The following is a 16,855-nucleotide window of genomic DNA, read 5'->3' on the forward strand; positions in this document are numbered from 1 at the left end:
TTTCAAATGTATTTCCGTCTGTCGGTGGAGATTGACTTGCCATTTAAGAACACCTATGCAGGAGCACTGCACAGATGTCCTGTGAAATGCTGCAGGTAGTCAGAGCCAGCATCAGCAACCAGGATCACACCAGCTCTGTCTTAGATAAAGCTCTCTACAGCTAAAGCACCAATAGCAGCTTTGCTTACTTTAATCAAGTCCCAAGAGCACCCGCTAAATGAGATGACTCATGAATATTGATAAGTAAGTGATTAATCCAGCATGCTAGATGCACCTCCAGTATGTGCTCTGGTTCATACAGCCACATCAGCCTTTCATCTGACAAGAACAAAGACTCTTTGGTAAAGGCTACAAGGTAACAAAAGTCAGTTAAAGACTACCAGTTTTCATAACGGGTTAAAGCAAAACCATTTTTCAGTGTAAGGACAGTAAAACTGGTGGAAAAACTAGAGTCACCATTACAAATTCAGAATACATTTAAATACATTACATCTTGCAGCCTTGCCTCCTGTGAAAGTAAGCATAGCCCAAAAAAGAGAGAACACACTTGAGAGTGCTGGTCTGGCCAGACAGAGCCCATGTCTCCTCCAAGGCAGCTGGTGAGCACAGAGCCAACACAAAACCACACACGCCAATACACATGCACACAGGGTGGAGCTGGGTTTTTAGGTTTGGGTTTTTTTCCCTTCTTTCTTTTTTCTTTTTTTTCTACCATGTGCAGTGTTGAACAAGCCACATTTGGACCATATGGGAGACAGTTGATTGCTTGCTAAAACCAGCCTTTAAAACCTGTTTCCCCTTTCCTATTCTAATGAAGCTGGTTTAAACACTGCTGAAAACAGCTATTGTATTTTGCACAGAGTTTTAACAGAGATTAAAGTTTCTTTTTTGCCTCAAGCAGGTCAGGGAGTGCACATTGTCTAATCTATAGGTCTCAGAATAGTCTTCTCATAGAAAAACAAACAAACAAACAAAAACCAACAACAACAAAAAAAGAGATCTTGAACAGTCTGGGTACAGCAATGGGAATGAGTACACACACAAAGAGGTTTCCTAAAATGTATCAAGTTTCAGTTTTTTATTTGTGCAACAATTTTACTCTCCTGCTCACACTTAACATGTAGGCTGGGTACTTGCACTGACCCAACAGCACTGCCAGTGCTCCCCAGGCAAAAGACCAGGCCCACCACATCCACCAACTCCCCTGCTCACAGTGACACTCTCATGTGTACCTTGCTCAGTTAGACTAACTGAACCTCTACCCTGCTCATTAACAGAGAAAAACTCACTATGCCTTTGGATTCTGCGGAGGGAAAAAAAACCCCACAACAGGAAGAACCAAAGCTTCACTGCAATATTGCAGAATGCAATTAAACCAGCAGTCAGCTGCTACACACTGCTTCTACTCATCCTCTTTACTGACATATATTCTAGTGCTCAGAACTACTGCCAACCTTGGTTTCACACACTGCTTTTCAAGCTCACAAGATGAGAAGAATTTGAGCACAAAATGCTGCTTAAAGTTAAAGAAACTGAAAGTAGTAATTAAAAGTGCCTTTATTTGCCAGGGAGTAATACTCAGCTTCCCATGTTTGCATGCTGGACAGTGTTCACAGTATCAATTCACTTCTAAATAATTCCCTGTGCACAGCATGCAGAAAATACTTTACTCACTATTGCTTTGTCTGTTTATAACGGATGGATCAGTATTATGAATAAAAATAACATCAGCCTGTAGCATTATTTTGAAAAAATGTGGGATAGAAATGTCACAGATGTCCAGTAAAACACTTCATCCCAAGAGGCACTGAATCACCACAACCTCCACCGATTTTATGCCCCCCTTTTCCTAAAATCAGCATTTCAGACTCTCGGTTTCATCTGTGATAAGTTGCTGCTGACAGCCACATCAAAAAGCAGAGTCAGATCTGATCATGAAAAAGAATGCCTCCCCCCCAAAAAAAAGTGAAAAATGAGGCATCATTAGTAATAATGAATAGCTAAAATGACAGACTGCTGTTTACTTCCAGTGGGCAAGAACTAACCTATTCCTAAGATAAGCACACTTCAAGGTCTTGAACATGGGATGTGTAAAACAGCCATGATGTTAAAAAAAAAAACAACAACCAACAAACAAAAATATACCAGTAATTTAATGTAGAGGTGGGCTTTGCTGCTCCTGTGGGCTTTTTAAACATTCCTCTAATTAAATAAAATTGTTTTTAAACCATTTCCTAACACCACAGTGGAAAAACAATTATTAGTATTTTCTGAGGAGAACCATCTTCTGATTTAATTATTAGTGATAGAAAAGGTTCCACACTCAGCACAAAAGGTATTTTCCACATTATTTTTCTGAGATGTGTCCACCACTCTCAATCAAAGCATGTCTTTTGACTTACTGTGCCATCACTATACATTAATATATTTGATCCTATCCTTAGAAACTCATTTTCCTCTGTCAGACACAGCAAGACAGTCCTGTTGCTTTCTGGCATGTTTGAGTCATTTGCCTGCTTAATTCACCTGATGTTACGAAACCAGGGAAACACCATCTCACATTTTGAGAGGCAGATGGGAAAATATAGAAAGCATGACTAACATTCACTGATAATGCATCTCTCTAATCCCATGGAACAAGATATGCAGGCTGCATTTGATCCTTGAATCTCATCTCTCTCTAACCTTGCCAAGTTAGCATGAGTTACCTGGTTAGCATGAGTGACACACAACCACATCTTGCCCTTCCCCAGTGGTGAAGATTCCTTCAACAAGAGCTGAGGAATACAAAACTTCAGACTAGCATTTCCCCATCAGTGGGGCTACTGACTTTGCATCTCCAAAACTGATCAAATTATTAGAAGTGGGTAAAATTTAGAGTCTTCTCTGCAAGAAATCTAAGTATTGCACCGGGTTTGGGTGGTTTTGGAGGGAAGGAGGCTAGGGAAAGGATTATTTTACAAAACACATTCAAACCACTGATATTTTCAGTATGTGGATATCATACACATGATCAAGAAAACCTGATCTTAAAAAAGCAGGTGACATCTGGACATTTTCAATGAAAAAAACTAACTGTACTGAGGAACAAAATCACTGGTGAAGCCTCACCGGTTCGGTTCAGCTCTGCCTCGATGCAGACAAGACAGTTGTTCTGTTTCCTCATAGGAGTTACAGATCCAGACCCACTCAGAAGAGAAACAGGCTCTTCTAAACTGAGACTGATCTCTAACATGGATGTCTAAATTAGGTGAACCAAATTTGACACTCTGGGTGCCAGCTTCACTGGCTGAGCAGGCCAGTGTCAGCAACAGAGGGTGCACTGCACTGGGGGTGGGAAATAGACACGGAGCTCAAGGACTTGTTCTTTCCAGGGGAGCCCTGAGTCCCCTCAGGGCCTCCAGGCCAAAATTCCACAACCTCTGTAACCCAAGGTGTGGTCAAGCTCTTTCACTCTGAAGACCATCATCTACAGTGTGCTTTGATGGTTTTCATTTATACCCAAAAGCCTCCCAGGCCACACAGAGCCACCACGGCTGAACCCCAGTGCAGCTTTTGACACCACTTCACCAGATGATAACTTCTCCTCAGTTCTGCATATTTGGTCTCACCATTCCCCATGACAACAATTTCTAGAGAAACCACTCCTTCATGGACATATTCAGCAAAGAAAAATAAAAAACTCCACTAACTGAAAAACTAATTTCACACACCATGTTAAGTTTTTCTTCCAGACAAAAGCAGTGGCTTTTAGTGCAGGTTATGTCTTTTTATTTATTCTTACCAATGCTTCTGAAACAAGCCTTAGAAATAAGAAATTTGGGTAAAACTTTCCTGAAGTGCAGTTGGAAAACAACACTAAGCTGTGGACAAAAAGACAAAATAGCTGTCTACCTAAATTCACTCCAGGTATCAAGGACTTCACACAAGAGACACCCCTTATTTTTCTCATTATAACTACCCTTCTTTTTCTCATTAAAAAAATCAGAATACAAATCTTCACCTTGGTCTGGGATTTGTCAAGGATGTCATGGATTTTTGTTGTACAAATGCACTACAAACTCAAGTTATTTGGGTGTTGCAGGTTTGTTTTGAGTTTTTTCCAGAATGGCTGTGTCTTGGGGAACAGGCTTCCACTCCTGGAGAGCCCAAGTCAAATATTTTTCAACTCCTAGCTGCTTAAAGGAAATGCTTGCCAATTATAACAGAAGCAATTTGGATGAGCTAACCACAGGCCTGCTGGGAAAACTATTCTTTGATTTCCCTAATCAGGAAAAGTCTCATCTTGGAAGCTTGTAAATATTTTCACAGGGTGTTAGAATGATTTCTAAGTAGGAATCATCACCATGTATTCTGACTGACACCTAATTTCTTTTGGACTTGTAATGGCAGAAAAATTAGTAGCAAGGTAACAAAGCAGATGTCACCAGATCAGAATCACAAGACCTGCGTTTCACAGTCCTGAAAGGTCCAGAGAAATAACAGACTCCTGACTACGCCAAAAATTCAGGATATATTCATAGTTTGACTGTTTTCTCTAAGCTGTCATCTAAGATTACACTAACTTTGATCTCAAAATCCCATGATGAAGGAATTGCTTGCAAAGCCCAGGCACTATCTACTCATCAGGCAGCTGGGAAGGTGGCACACAGATCTGGTTACCCCTGAAATTAGCAGGGGGAAATTAATTGACTCATGGCAGATCTCGGCAAGGTAAAAACAGTTAAGAAAACCACAGACTCCATAGAAGTCTCCAGATGCACAAAATAAATCCTATGTGGTCCACTTGTACTGCCTTTTACAAGTTCTTGTTCTTTTCACAAAGACAAAACATCCATCCATTTGTGAATATATTTTTCATGGGCCAGAATGAAAATGGATTGTCTAGCCAAGCAGCCAACAAAGCCAATCTAACAAACTCCAAGGTGCTCAAACTCACACTCTCTTACAACAAATATTAACTTTGAAGTTTAATTATCAGGAATGCACAAGATACAGAAGGAACTAAGTAAGAACACCATTTCAATAAAAGCAGGTTGGCACCTTCACAAGTGTGAATTTGTGTTTAATACCAGGAAGCCAAGACCACAAAGAGAAACAGAACTTTGTAGCTAAGTGCTACCTGAAAATGTTTCTGAATTCAGCATTACATTTCATAATGAATTTCAGGGTGCATAAAATTAACTCTTGCATAATTTATTCATGATAAGCACACAGGAATGAGACATTTGTACACTCCTACAGAAAAAAAAAAATCAAACTTTCTTCTATGATGCTTCATTCAGTTGTATTCCCCTGACAACATGATGACAAAGAAAAAAGGTTCAGGTATAATTTTAAAAAATTACAAAATGAAAAAGTTTAAAAAAGAAAAAAAAAAAACACAGATAACTATCTGTTACGACCTCTAAACTAACAATTGCTTCAGTCCTTTCAGTATGAATACACACCTCCAGTCAGCTTGGGATGTTCTTGTACCAGTTGTGTTATCAGGCAGAATAAATAAAAATTATTCCAAGCCTCCTGTAAGATACCGTTGACTATTTGAAGGCAAAAAAGGCACTGTCACAAAATAAATCTTCATTAAAGGGGCACAAAATATCATTAATAGCAGTGTTATAATTCACCTATTTACTTAGGACTTCTAATAAACAGAACCAAACTCGCTCACAAATTGGCTGAATTTTTTTTCAGGCTGTACCAGTGTACTGAGGGATACTCAAAATCACAACTGTGAAATAAAACTACCTCCAGTGCCCTGTTACAGTGTGCAGTTATTCAGCCCACAATTTGATACCAAGTCTATTTTCCACCATTACTCATGTAAATGCTTCCAGCCAAGCCAAATGAACTACTGGCAGGAACAAAAATACTATTAGAGGAATCAATCCAGTCCCACTGAAGTCAATGAAATTGCTCTATCAATGACTTCTGGGGCACTGGATCAGGCCCTGCAGATGAAACCCTCCCTCCTCTGATGCCAGAATCTCCCTCACTGTCAAGGCTGTGAGCAGACAGGCTGCAGTAAGTGCCCAAAGGGTGTTTGTGATGGCTCATCACTGAGCACTTGTCTGAGGTAGGAAATCCTCCTGCTGTGCCCTGCAGCTCCATCCACACCTGCTGCCTGCAGGATGAGTCCTGCTCAGCACCAGGGATCCTGCTGAAATGGGATATCCTGGGCACACAGATTTGCCTAGCAAAGTACAAGCCACAAGCTATAAGAACCCTCTCTCGTGTCTTTCTAGTACTAACATGAATGCATCTTGTTTTGCTTTCAGTGATAAAATGAAAGGTTATTTTTCATTAGCAATTTATTATCCCAAGACTCTTAATTCCACACTGCAAAGTAGTTACTGGGTTTCTTTTATTCACCACCATCCTACACAACTCATATTCCTGCTCTGCAGGGTTGGACTTTTGGCACTGAACAAAGACCCATTCCACATGTAAATAAGCTTTAGAAAATTCACATTTTCATGTATCATTGCCTTGATTTTATACAGAGACTAACATAGCCCAGTCGTTCCAAGGAAGGCCAACTCCCCAACTATGTTATCAATTTAATCCAAAATACAGCTTGAAAAAAGCTAAGGATATTCAGACTTCAGATATTCAGGTATCATTACATGAAACAGATGTGGGGGGGAAATAAATCAAATGCACTAAAAGCAACAGTTGATCAGCTAAGACCCAAGGTCCAGCACAGATCATTGCATCAGTTCCAGAGCTTGGGGTGGGCCAGGACAGAAGGGGGAGGGAGAAAGCCTTTCTTTAGTAGAAAACACAAAAGATGTATTATCCACTGATGAAGTAGAGGGAGATGCTGAGATGCCTTTTCTTTTTCCTCCTTGCTTCCTCTTTTTGCCAAAATTCATGTTGTGCCATAGTCCATTACACTGTTAGGTGAGAAGGATGAAAAACCCAGTAGAAAAAAAAAAACACAAAACCATCAGACTCCAAAAGAGATTTTCATTTTATCAGCTTCATTAAAAGCAAATTATTAAATCATTGAATATCTGACACCGGAAGGGACAAAAAACACTGCAAAGATGGACATTGTGTCCTTTGTTCTTCCATTTTACATAGCACCAGATTTCTTCAATCTCGAAAGTGAATGACCACGTGACCTTTCCCTTCCAGAAGATCCCAGCTTGAAGCACACAATTTCAAGGGACTTTGAAAAGTCTGTGCTTTTACACTCTATGTGCCTGGTATCTGATTGTATCTCATTTTAATCAGCAAACTCTCCAGAACATCTTAAATGAAATAGTTTACGTAGCTCCTTTCAACAAACAGCATGTTCAGCTTGAGACTGATGAAATATTGCTGACAGTCCTACTCTACCCCATGCTACCAACAATTTTTGGACTTCTGTTCAATCTCAGTTCATAAGGGACACTGAATTTGGTTCCTAATTTATTTTTAGTCGATTAGTAATTGTTTCATTACAGAAATACTCATTGGTCTCTCTCTCTATCTCATCTTCATACCTTAAGACAGAAGCTCAAAGATTTAATACTGTGGTGGAAACTGTCATTTCTCCTGATAGGTGCATGTGTTCTAGGCCACTCACTTCAAGAAGGATCTCAAGGTGCTGGAGCAGGTCCAGAGGAGAGCGGCGAGGTTGGTGAAGGGACTGGAGGGAAAGCCTTATGAGGAGAGGCTGAGGGAGCTGGGGTTGTTCAGCCTGGAGAAGGGGAGACTCAGGGGGGATCTTCTCACTTGCTTCAACTGCCTGAAGGGAGGTCATGGTCAGGGGGAGGTTGGGCTCTTCTCCCAGGATACTAGTGACAAGATGAGAGAGCCTGGCCTGAAATTGCACCAGGGGAGGTTTAGGTTGGATATTAGGAAGCACCTCCTCACAGAGGTGAGGAATTAGACAATGGAATGGACTGCCCAGGGAAGTGGTGGAGTCACCATCCCTGGAGGTGTTTAAGGAAGGACTGGATGTGGCACTTAGTGCCATGGTCTGGCTGATGTGGTGGTGTCTGGTCACAGGCTGGACTTGATGATCTCAGAGGTCTTTCCAAGCCTCAATAATTCTGTGATCTCCATGTTACCTTCCTTTCCCAGATTTTTAAACAATGCTTTACAGAAACTATTTATCTGAAAAATTGAGATTAATGAAGCAAATCGTGTATGACTGAACCATCTATCAGCCTTTTAATTAATAAGCTACACTTTTCACCCATCCTTCTTCGGGCCATAAACTTCAGAACACCAAACTCTGAGAGTGCATCACCAACTCACTCACCTTGGGGCTGCATCAACCCACCCATTGTTCTGAGAGCTCTTCTATGGTAGCAGAAGTATTTCCAGTGCTAGTTCAACTTTTATCAGAACAATAGTCTCAAAAATGTCTAAGAGGCCGGAGTTTTATTATTTTTTGAAGAGGCTGGAGATAAATGGAGGCCTTTTCCTGCCTTACATGGAAGAAAGAAGAGCACACAGATGTGTGAGGAGGCACAGCAGAAGAGTGCTAATCCATGTGAAATAGAATTTTGATGGATTACTTTTACTAAAAATTTGTCAGGTGTCACGTTCGTCATAAGTTTGGATCTATCAGGTAAGAGGGAATAAAAGGAGGAAATCCATAACCTGACAGCTGCAGCAACATGTGTTTTGTTGTGTTCTGCTCTGAACTCTGGAGATTAAGGGGTCGAAATCAAATATTGGTCAACTGGCATTTCTTTGCATCATTTCAAATTGCAATGATGAAATCAGAATTAAAAAATGAACCTATGTCAGCAAATAGAGTACACAGGTCAGTGGGGTCTGCACCTGATGAAAAGTTAGTGATTCCTAAAGGGAAGAGAGAAATTATATCCAGTGTGTGCAAGTCCCTGTAGCTGATGATTTCCCTAAAAAACACCTGCTTACACAGCAATACTCCTGGTATGCATGGTTACTTGGGGTGCATCACAGTTTCTTCTAGAACCGCCTGGAAATACTTTGCAACACACGCAAATCACAGACAAGATTAAATCAAAATATTTTTAAATTAAAAAGACCCTTTCTATTTTAACATCTAATGCCAAACTACAGTAGTATGGTCAGTGTTGACACTCCCATTCCCAAGGAAGGAGTTCAGGTTCCTACATAGCAGCCCAAGGAAAACCATTCAGGAAATAGGGAAAAAAAGAAAAAACCCGAGACTTGCTGTGCTGGTTTTTCTGTTCTCCTGTCAACTTCTACCATACAAATCAACCAAACACTAGCAATACAAAGGATTAGTTTACTACTCTTGGCCATGTCACTCTTTAAAAGAAGAAAATCAGAGCATATTAACAGACCTTCAGCCAAAAGGCAGGAGAGGCACAGCCATACAGATTGCTGTTTAGCCACAAATGCTCTACTTCAGCCTTAATACATACAAGAATACCTTTTACCTAAGAGTAGCTTCAAAACTGAAAGCATATAAATCCTTTTTTGCAGGGGGAGGTACTTTCTTCTTGTATTTTTCAGGGGTTACTCACGGAAAAATAAAACTACCCTTAACCAACAGCTGGGCCAGCCAGTGCAGAGCACAAGCAGCTGAAGTCAGACAGTGCTGTTGTCAGTCAGCCCTTGGCACAGGACTGCTCAGCAGATGAAATGCTGGAGCATGATCCAGGTCTCCATGAGAAACAGCTGGACGAGGAGGGGGAAAAAGAAAAAACACCAAACAAAGAAGAAGAAACAAAGAACAAACCCACCTCAAACAAACTTAAACTGCACTCTGCATTTGCAGGCCTGTCTTCTGCCCCCTTGGTTTCACTATCAGAGGCATCTTATTATACTAGTAAGTAAAGACATAAACCCATGAAACACATACTAAAGCTTTCAGTGCAGCACTGTTGACAGTTAAGGAGATCCAGAAAATCTAGGTTCCATGCAAAAGAACTATAAGCAGAATAATGAAACAGGAAGAACACAAAATATGAAGGAAGGCTATCTAGTTGTTAAAAAATACAATACAATACATATAACTGGAATTGAAACACACATTTTTCACATGCACTATTCCCATAATGGCTGTGAGGGAAAACTGCATGCTGGAATCTGTTTTTCTGAACAAGTATGTATTTTCTTTTTGCTAAGAGCAAAAAAGAACTGTTGAATCTTCTTCTTGAATAAAAAAGCCAAGAGGATTTTCATATTAAATCAGGCTATTTTGTTCTTGAGATGGCATGCAGCTCCCCAAATGGAGAGCAAAGACCTAATTATAAGTAACAGCTGTGTTTGGTGCTCTAAGGACCATTAAGGACAGATTTTGCTGTTGCTGTTGCCTGCATACTTCGAGGCAAGTGACCATTTCCACTTTGCCCAAATAAACCAAAGAATGGTTATTCACAGTACAAGGACATCAGCCACCCTGAATATTTTAATTTTGTTAGGCAGGATTTTTAAGCAAATAGGTATTCTTAGACACTTGAATAGGGCACAGGAATCCAGCAAATGCCAGACACAGACAAACCAAGTGGTCTGTTCCAACTACACATCACTCAAACCTGACACCAGGGCTCCCCATCAGCACAATACTGAGCTGGTAAAACCACCCCAGTTACAAAAGCTTTCTTTTAAGCTCCTATTGTTCTTAAATTCATCCTGCTTCCTACCGAGCTACATCAGTCACCTACAAAGAAGCAATCCCTGCCTTCATGTCTGCTCCTCACACACATGCACACAGCAGTGTCCTGAATTTCCCACTCTCCAGCTTCCCTGCCCACCCAGACCCAGCTCTGGGCTGCGTCCCTGCCCCCCACTGCCTGGCCTGGCACCCACTGCCACCCACCTGCTGGCAGCCAAGGGCCCCACACACACCCAGCCCTTCTCTGCAGAGAGGAAAATGCCTGTTCCACACTGGCTGCAGCCTGTTCTTTATCTTCTTAGATTTCTAACAAGAGTTTTTCACCTCCCTTTGACTTACCTGATCACTTCCCACAGATTTGCAGCTCCTCTGTTGGTTTTTGGGTTTTGTTTTGTTTTACAGTAATTATTAAGAAAATACAAGGCAATTCCTGTTACACTGCAGACAATACCATTGCATTTTTTCTTGCTTTATTCATGTCTCTAATTTCTTAAGAGATTATGTCAAAATAAATCCTGTACCTGTGCCTACCTCTTAAGATCACTTATCTAAATGTATAAAAAACCAGCCTATCCTGCTGCATACCCATACATTATATATAGCCTTCCTAAACTTACTCCTATGTGACTCAGAATTCAAAGCAGCCTGTGAAAGTGTAACAAATTTAAAAATCAAAGTTTAAGAGATTCTAAATTACTGCAAAACGAAGCTACCAGTATTTTAACAACACCAGGATCCTTATTCCTATAACACTTGGCATCTGTTTTAATCTCCTTTATGCCACTGAACTCTTAGTGCATAATAATGCCAGCACAAGAGTTACAGAATCCTTTAGCTGTGCTACATTGCATGGAAAACAAGTTACATGGTAGAACACAAAAGCTCTCCCTTCTTCAAAAACATGTATTTGTATTGTGCTCAGAAAAAATACACATAAATCATTTTTACAGTCACACCAAAACGCTCACAATTACAAAATTTCTCTTTCAAAAAAGTGAAATTACCTCTTTGCTTCTTAACAGAGATTCAGACCTTGAGAACACTGAGTTCCAGCTTCCAAGGCAAACACCCCCAGCTGTGAGCACGTGCAGATTCCACAGGTAATGTAAAGTTAAAACAATATAGCAACGTTGAAACTATGATTTGGTTAAAGTCTCTTTTTTGGGGTTTTAACAAGTACAGCCAAAGGAGCAAGAAGAGAGTTAAGAACCACCTAGTCCAGCCCCCACCCAAAAGCAAGACCCAGAGCCCCTCAGTCTCTCCTAGCTTGCAGGTCATTAGTGGCTTATTGCTATCACCTGCCATGAAGACCACATGTGATTATTCTGCTCTGTAATCAGGGGTGAAGAAAGGGAAGCATTCACATAGGAGAGAATCTAACATCTACTGTGAAATTTTTAATCTGTAAGAAAATCAAATATAAACATATGTTCTCCACAGTGATTTATGACTATGAACATCTTAGCTGCACTGAAACTGAAGCAGAGCTACTGGAGAGATAAATCAGCACCACGTAAATCCACATGAAAGGATGAGAGAGGAAAAAAGAAAGCCCTGCAGGACTCAGGGCTGTACACTGGAAATTGTCAGCCAAGGTCACTCTTAAGAAAGAGAGCAGCCAAAAAGGAGGTTTTAAATCTCAGTGGGCAACAGCTGAAAGACATACAGTGATGTTCTGCAGTGATTTTAAATAGGCCATTCACCAAGGATTAAAAGTAGACGTGTATCAGTCAGCTCTATCAAAATACACAATTTTTGCTGCTTTCACCAATCATTCTCATACACAGAGAACAAAAAAGCTGTTTTGGAAAAAAAGAAATTCCAAACTACAGTTTCACAGCAATCCCTGATAGGCACTGTATAAATACATCAGCCACAAAACCCAGCATTGCTCCTTTCTGCTGAAAACATCTGAGAAAGATCAGACACATTTAACACCACCGGAAGAAAAATCAAGGAGCAAATGGATCGAGCTGCACTAGAGGTGACAGACTGAGCAGAGGGCAATCAGTGCCATCCGATTGCAGCTCCTGCTAATTGGCACAGCCCACACAGCCTGTCCCATGGGAAGCCACACTTGGGCCATGCAGATGGATACAAAAGCTGACACGCACCAGGCTCATTAATCCTAAAAATTCATCAGAAAAGAGTCTGGGGAGAGGAACTGCAAAAGCAAACTGTTCTTGACATTCAGCTTTAAGGAAAGCATTAATTTCAGCAAGTGGTTTTGAAAGGGGGAAAATAATTTTAAAAAAAATCACTCTTCCCTCAAAAATGTATATGGTACAGACACTACTCTTTTTCTGCTTCACAGCAGCAACATTTGGAAAAACTACTTAACCTTTCTATTTTTATCTGGGTGCATTCAAATTACCAATAATGTACAACATGCTGTAACAAAACCACTGATGTAGGGTATAATTTTCCCTCAAGCACATTATCCTAGCTGGTGGCCCAGAAAAATAAGCTGATAAAACAGCAGCAGACATCAATTGATGGATAGAAGTGATCACAGCTATGTAGAATGTTGCTGCCCAACCTTAAAATCATACAATTAGACCAAAAATGTAAGTGGTAGGACAGGACACACTAACAACCACACATTATCTGTGGGGTCATCATAAAAATCCTCCTACAAACACGTTTTAAAATAGACCATCAGATTAGTGCCTCATAATTTAGCTATTAGCACACAGATTTATTTTAAAGCCATCATGATGCCTGGTACTTTTATTAAATATCTTCTTCCTTGTCGAGTTCAATCGGGATCTCATCCTAACCATGATGAGCTTTTAATTTTCTGCTCTATTAATAGCAACTTAAAAAGAAAACGTTCTCTTTTGAAACCATACAGCTGTATAGCTTCATTAGGAGCTGGAAGGGGGAAGAAAGATTAACCTCCTCACTCTGCATCTCTTAAACTACATTAGCTAGTTGCATATGTAGGGAAAAAAAATCAAGAGAACAAGGAAGAAATAGGAATTTTCTCTAAGAATACCTTAACTGTAACTCTACACAAGGGTTTATCATGGCTACAGAGCAGTAATGAGGAGTTATCAAAATCCAATAAATAAATAAGAATTTCCATGTAGGTTCTGAATAAATTTTCAGCAACTCTCTCGTTGGTCATCAATAGATAATAGATTAATTAATGACATAATTAGTTGCAGGATACATAGACTCCCATCCAGCAAAGCCCTTCAGCAGATACTCAAATTTCAGCACGACTTGGGGTCCTCATTAATTCCCCAGCAAATGAGGGAAGATGGAAAGTAAGAGATGAGTATCATGGCACTCTGTGGCCATCTGACACACAGATCGGATTGTCCCAGCTGCTTTTCTTTCATTGCATTCTTCAAATAATGGCAGAAAGAGAAGGTACAGATGAAACAGTTCACAAGCACTCTCCTGGGTCTCGTATGAATACCATTAACACAAAGTACAAGTGCTGCAGCACTCACTTGTACCACCACACTGCAGGGCTGCTTTCACTTGCAAGAAATTAAATCAGCCACATCTCAAGGAAAGGGGTGAGCCCAAGTGTCTGCAGAAAGAGAGCAAGTCAGTGACTTCAGTCTGAGGTCCCCTGACACTGGTGCAGGACAGGCAAGGGCTTGTGGTACACCAACAGGGCTGGAAGGACCTGCCTTGGGCCTTTTCCAACCCCCTCTCTGTCCTGCCCATCTTCTCAGCTTGCAAACTGGTACATTACCAAGGCACTGGGTTGCTTTAAGATTTATTTTCTGTAACTGCCTAAATGCCTGTGACCTTTCTTTTAGGATATGGGCCTTGCCACAGCTATTCAAGCCTATCTTTATCTAAAGATTGGAACACTGAAATGTGTTTTAATGAGGGATAAACTGAGACCATCTGGATGTCTCAGCTGCTACAGAGCATGATTGTTTGCTGATTTTAACCATGTCTCTCGCAGAGAACACAGACCTGTGTTGCACAAAGTGCACCAGCTCAGCTTGATTTCTCCTTGTAATCAAATGTGTTGATCTAAAATCTATTTCCAGCAAATTGCTTGTCTGTTTTGGGAATAACTCCCTTTTCATCTCTTTACCACGGTGATGGGGATAAGCAGAGACAATTGAGTTGGAAAGGTATTTTTGTGGGAGGCTGACAGCAAGCATTCTCAGTGAAATCTTCCATTTTGGAACACGACCACCATTTATTCACAAAGGACATAACAGATGCCAGCTTTCTGGATGTTGTATATTAGGACCTTGAATTTTCTTTCCTTTTTTTCTTTTTTTTTGGTTTGTTGTGGTCAGGTTTTTTTAAACATACATTTGGTGTAAAAAATTGGGCAATTCATTTGTCACTTTTCTGTGGTGTTTGCATTAGGTCAATATGCATTTATGTCTGTACATTTTTCAGTGGTAAATATATGCTGAATAATAGATAACTATATTGTTATTAAAAGTAAAAATATTACTTGCTGCCCCTCTATATATTCTGCAAGACAAATAGAGACTCTCTGAGGAGGTAAGGTAACAAAACTACTCTTTTTTGGCAGCCTAACTTCCCATACGTGAGTACAGCCAGGTCAGGGAAGTGGCAGCGCAGCAGAAATGGAGCAGCAAAAGCCTCTTCCCACAGCTCTGCAGAGCCCTGCCTTTTTGCTATTACCTTGCTGGTAGATAAGCATCTTAGTTTTAAGTCCCTCAATCAAACCACACCATTTGTCTGCAATTACCCAGCAATTTTAGCTTAGCATAAACCTATGATGCTACACCAAAGGGGGGCTTTCCACACTACCTGCTGCTCCTTTCTGCCAGCAATGCTAATAAGTGGCCAACAGTGGGGTGAAAATATCAAACTGCACTTTTCAATTCTCAGCTCAGGTCTACACCTGATCATGCAGACTGAAATGTTAGGATTTTAGTCTTTCAAATTGAAACTACTTTGTAGGGAAAAAAAAATCCAACCCCCAGCCAAACCCACCATATATTAAATGGTCAGCAAAAGAGTGAAAATAATTCTGTAGACTAATGTTAGAATATTCTCTAGACAGCTGAGAGCTTCTGCTCAGTTCTCAAATTAAATAAACTGGGGACTGAACCCAAATTTTCTGTGTTTCCACATATTTTGCAGAAGACTACAGGCACTAATGCTTTGTCAAACACTCCACATTCTAACATCTTTAGCAAACTTCATGACTACTTTTGAAGAGACCATAACTGGGTTTGAGGGTGGGGGGAGTGGGTGGGGTGTCTGTAATGACTTCCACCAAAATAACTCCCAACAACATGCACGATTAACAATTTTAAATTTAAACATTCTGCTTAAGTTAGTTTATGTGCTGTTGTTAATTATGCATTCACCAGAAATGACACCTTTAACTTCAGATTCCAATCAGATCTGAAAACTAAAAGAGTAAACCCAACAACTGTTCTTGTTAAGCAGAACTACTCTGGGATATGGAGACCTTAAGAAATTTAACATATTTTTAGCTTCTTTTTTTTCTTTTTTTTTTCTTCACCTTTTTTTCATCTAAATATGTTTTCTGGGAAAAACCTGTACTCTGTTGATTCTGCCTCTCAAAAAGTGATCCAACACAGAATGTTCAGGCTTTTGACTATAAAGGGAGTATTTGAAAATGAAGTCAAGTCCTGTGTTCATTTCATATCTGAGTATCAATAATGCTTAAAAGAGAATTTCTGGAAGAAATATCTTGAGACATTTGGAAGAAATACCCCCCAAAATGCCAAGGTAGATTGATTACTGCCATTTTTTATGCCACATCTAGCAGTACAGTACATTGCTTTATTGATTTGTTTGGCCCGTAACTCTTCCAGGGATAAAGGGCTGCTACAGAACAATCAGATGGTTACTACAATATTTGGATTCCCACTTCTAAACCAAAATGGTTTTGATAAGTCTCCAAATTCTTCATGTTACAAGTAAACTTTTAAAATTCACCCATCACAAATAATCATCACAGATGTAACTAGAGAGCCACTTCACTTCATCTGACATCAGGTCTACAAATACTTGGCCAAGTAAAGGATTCCAAAAGAAATTTATTACATCATTGTAGATGTAGATCTACAAATGAAGCAATAAAATTAGATCTCTCCCTCTACAGGTAGAAGTGGTAACAAGGAATTGCCCATCTTTCGTCACAAGTTCTGCCAAGATCCGTGTTAGTGCTGAACACGTCTGTAAGGCAGCTGAAGTTAGTAATGATATTAATCATGTTTGTAGCATGTTGTGTACAACGTGTACCAACTTAACACAATCAAATCTTAAACACTGGGATTTCCCAAAGATGATTAC

General features: G+C 40.1%; 1 protein-coding gene across 13 annotated transcripts in view; it reads right to left on the minus strand.

Annotated features, from left to right (window-relative positions):
* The window catches only part of ATP2B2 (ATPase plasma membrane Ca2+ transporting 2), a 409,447-nt gene that overhangs the window by 176,353 nt on the left and 216,239 nt on the right, over nt 1-16,855 (minus strand). The gene's annotated exons all lie outside the window — the stretch shown is intronic.

Source organism: Apus apus, chromosome 9 (genome assembly GCF_020740795.1).
Source record: "Apus apus isolate bApuApu2 chromosome 9, bApuApu2.pri.cur, whole genome shotgun sequence".
Classification (NCBI taxonomy): Eukaryota; Metazoa; Chordata; class Aves; order Apodiformes; family Apodidae; genus Apus; species Apus apus.